The following is a 4907-nucleotide window of genomic DNA, read 5'->3' on the forward strand; positions in this document are numbered from 1 at the left end:
TCAATTTGAACAACTTTCCTAACGATTTGACATGAAGAGACTAAACAATGAGGCGTTTTTTTAGATGAAATCAATCGTTTTTTGTATCCGATTTGCCTAGTACATTTTTCATCATCATCATCATCATCATCAGCCAATAATCATCCACTGCTGGACATAGGCCTCTCCCAAGGAGCGCCACAACACTCGGTCCTCGGCCTTCCTCATCCAACCACTTCCGGCTACCCGCCTAAGGTCATCAGTCCAGCGGGCAGGAGGGCGTCCAACGCTGCGTTTGCCTGTTCGTGGTCTCCACTCGAGAACTCGTCTGCCCCAACGGTTATCGGTTCTTCGGCAGATATGACCAGTCCACTGCCACTTCAGCTTGCATATTTGTACATACTCAATGCATAAATATGCAAGCTGAAGTGGCAGTGGGAAAAATGATACTGCTGCAATTATTTTTTATAAATTGGTCGTCTTTTTGAGCGACTACGATGAGGGGAACGCCTACAGACGTCGATTTCCTCGACTCTCTATTTATACTAAATTTAGGTAGGTAGTAAGTTATTACCGATTTTTTATCACCCTGTATAATCACCTGTGTTATTAATGAGTAGCGTAAACTATTCCTTTCGGAATTCCTTTAAGGGAAATAAACAACTTCAAACAAATTTATAAATATAACAGCACCATTTTACAAGCAGTGGGCAGATTTACACAGAATCTGCCCCTTAGTTCCAACAAAGGAAATAATATTAGACAACTATTCTAAGAGGTCTAGACTGCCGGCGCGACGCAAGGAATTCTATCTAAACTACAAGAGGAATTTCTTAACCATTTATATACGTTAACTTATTTAAATGAATCTAACTTGGGAACATGACTCCTCGAGTTCAATAAACTTACTAGCTAGAAAGATGTAGATTAAATAACATGAATAATTTAACTACTTCAAGATTTCTCTTCAACATTGTAGGTACTTATAACAATACTTTCATAAATATTTTGATTTGATTTTTCGATTTAGACGTGCTTTTTGTTTACTTAAAACCAGCTCATCTAGTTCTGTGAACGTACCAACGCGCGTGGACCAGCGTGGTGCAAAATTGGCAACCCGTTTGATCTTAAAGGGTTATTCATAAAGGTTCCATTTGAGTGAGCCACGTGCAGGCATTAACACCCCCGCAGAGAATATAATAGATCGGCTTTGCATAGTCTGGATGGAGAGTGCGAGTTTTTACTCCGTTCGAGTAGTGGCGAGTAAACGCGTATGAGTCGTCATCTAGCGGTATACACGTTGCACTAGCTTCGCTCCATACAAATCGTAGTCGATTTTCACTGCGCGATCGGTAAGGAAAAACCTACACTAGGCCCTCTAGTAGCTTTCCACGTGTATCCGAGAACGATCTAATGATCAATCTGTTAAACCCTCGAACAAGGCTGAAAAAGATAAAGGAATAAAGTTCGTAGCAAAACTTTTGTTCAGGAATCGATCGTCAAAAGATCTCTCGAATATCACGCCTCGATTCGCGACTGAAGGCTTGAAGATGAATTAAATCAGCTTTTGTTCATATCAGCGGCAACCCTTTGTTATTTGATTGCTGTTGGAATAAATTGAATACGGGAATAGGATGACTTCAAAAAAGGTATTGTGAAAGAGTTGAAGAGAAAAAAAGCGGTGAAAACATAGACTCAGATTGTTTCCAAAAGCTGTAAGGTGATTTTGAACAACGACAAAACAGTGACTTTGTACCTGGAAGTTTTTAATTTGTTTGTATGAGAGATTTTAATTTTAAACTTGTCATTAATGTACCTACTGCCCCTCAAGGAAACACAAATTCAGAGACCGTAAAAGTTAATTGGTTGACCTTAAAACATAATGATTTTGACTGTAATTTTGTTCCTTCGCTATTCCCGGCCATCGTCTAAAGTTTAATTGCAATTAAAAATTAATTGAGTTAACTGTAATACAACACTTGGCTGCTTTAAAATAATGAAAGTTCTATATTTATAACTAAAATAAAGTGTATGGTAATGAGTCCATATAACGTGCTATTTAAAATCGCTGTACCTAAAAATTTAGTGAAAAAAAAACTTCGTTATTTTTTAAGATAATATCTAAGCCAAAAAAACTTGGAGTTCCAATATTATTCACTACACGTGTACTAATTTCCATCCCTGGATTCCCACGGGAAATTCTCGCCTGAAAAAGCTGTATTTAAATGTTTATCCTGCACCTGCCGGAAAATGTAAAGCAGAGTATAAATTAAACATAAACGCTCGTTGAATGGCACGACGATAAATTACTTAACGTATAATCCGTAGGTAATTACAGCTATCCGAAGCTGATAGGCTATGATTAATGTGCTTAAACAAAGCTGTGGCAGTCAAATTGTATGTTAGATTTTGTCAGTATTCAGTTTATAGTGGACGCTATCGCTACAGCCTCGATTGACACACACACACACACACACACGCACTCACGCCTTGTACTAATGTACTCCCTTGCGGGGTAGGCAGAGATGCATTGCTGCACCCACTTTTCGCGAGAGTGTTATGTTAGTCCCAATGTAATAGGGGGCGGGCCTATTGCCATTTTACGGGCACATCCAAGACCTGAGAACAAATGTCTGTGTTTAAACAAATATCTGCCCCAGCCGGGAATCGAACCCGGGACCATCGGCTCAGTAGTCAGGGTCACTAACCACTACGCCATTCGGTCGTGGTGCATACCAAATTGCTTATTTACATTCGCATTGGTAGGTACACTAACATAAACATATTTATAAAGACACTCATGGCTTGTACTAACGTAATTTTTATACCGGCCGAGGCCGAGGTGTTTTTGATTGTTTTTAGCCCCAAGTAGGTAAATGTAGAAAAAAGATAGTAGGTAACGTTATGAAAATTTTCTACTTGACCCGTATCCCGTTATTAAAAACATACATAAATACAAGCTGAACGTGCTATTAACTGATAGGTATTATATTTATTAAAAGTTATAACATCCTACCATAATTAAACAAGACCAAGAAGTGTGAATAGGTAATAAAATGAAATAAGCAAGTAGGTACAATAAACACAAGCAACCTAGCAATATTTTAGTACGTAAGTAATTAATAAGTAAGTACGGGTTAGCTTCGCCAAAGCTTAAGTGCAGCATAAGTACACAAGCAACACTCGTAAGTCTAAGAGGGGGATTTTTCCCCAAAACTCAGCTAAAGTTTTGATCCCTGTAAGATTTTTCAAATCCCCCCTTAGTTTGGAGTTGCGGATTTAAACTGTTGAAGTTAGGCACCGTTTACTGAGCTGGCAGAGTAATGTTTAACAATAAATGAAATGTTAAAAAACTGTTTTTAAATTAATAAGCTCTTAATTAGTTCAGTTAGTAGGTAGATTTGTGACTTTGTTCTTTAGTACAATGATTACCATTAAGTTGAACTCAACACGTTTTGACAGTAAACAAATTGCGGACACTTATTTTGCTTGTTTTTGTATGTGACATCCCATCTTATTCGTATATTTAGGCCCTGTTTCACAATGTCTGGTTAGTGGCTACCTGCTAGATAAAATACATGCTGTCACTGTCAAAAAATAATAACAGAGAGTGACAGCATGTTTTTTATCTGACAGGTAGCCACTAACCAGACATTGTGAAACAGGGCCTTAATCTAAGAGGAAATGGGAATAAATAATTAACGTACATTTAAATTCGATCCTTTTTACATGAAATGCTTACGTGTTTCCACATTATGAATAATCCTGTAGATTTCCATTCCTACTCCAACTTTGTTCAGCTTAATCTTTCCATTAGTTGTGTTTAAATATTCACCGATCCCAATAATTCCTAAGCTCCAGCACTCCACCGCTAAAAGTTCTTTGGATAATTCAGTAGGGTAATGTATAAGGAACTAGGCATTTGGTTGTATTGAAGATTAAGGCCTTGTTTCACAATGTCTGGTTAGTAACTACCTGGGACATAAAATAGATGCTGTCACTGTCAAAAAATAATAACAGAGAATGACAGCGTGCATTTTATCTTACAGATAATCAATAACCAGACATTGTGAAACAAGGGCCTAAAGGTAAGCGTCCGTATGGTACCTATCGTACGTATCGAACCAAAAGTATTTTCATAAAGGTATGGAGAAACGGCGTTGGCAATGCCGATGAAGTGGATGCACTTGTGTGAATTTCAGTACAAAGAATACTAAACACTATTCTGAAAGGTGGACGCTTACCTCATTTGGAACCCTTAAACAGCCTTGGACAGTTTTGCAACGCTTCTTGGGAGAGTACAAAAATAACACTAATGAATTTCATTTCAGCAACAAATGGGCTTGTTATTAAATATCAATGTATTATAAACAACAGTGAAATGCGCATTCTATGAGCTATTTCAGTGTCGCCCGTGGGTGGTGCGTGGTGCGAGGGACGAGGACGCCAGCGGGGGCGGGGAGGGGTATGAGAGGAGGGGGAGGCAATGGAACACAATGTTTACGTCGTGATGTTTGCGCAGTAGAATACGGCAGATTCACGGGAGCTTGTTTTGGTTTAAATTTCGTAAATTTTAAGGGCTTACTTTCAGACAACCGATCTCCACTTACGAAAGCTTGGATGGAATAAATTGGCTATAAGTCCGCTCTCATGCGCAATCTATGTATGTACTTTAGTTGTAAAATTTGTGTTTTTGTGTACAATAAAGTGTCCATAAATAAATAAAGGGGCTGAATGTTTGTAATTACGAGATAGGGTGTGTCTCAGACACAATTTCGGCTTGCTATACCATTTACAATATATATATATAATACCATAATAACGTAGGTATTAGGTACTTATTTTAATAATATAGGGTGTTGCAAAAAGGGTATACTAAGCCGAAACCTACGTATGCTTCATGTTATATCTAAGCACATGTAGGTTTC

This window comes from Plutella xylostella, chromosome 15, assembly GCF_932276165.1.
Source record: "Plutella xylostella chromosome 15, ilPluXylo3.1, whole genome shotgun sequence".
Taxonomy (NCBI): domain Eukaryota; kingdom Metazoa; phylum Arthropoda; class Insecta; order Lepidoptera; family Plutellidae; genus Plutella; species Plutella xylostella.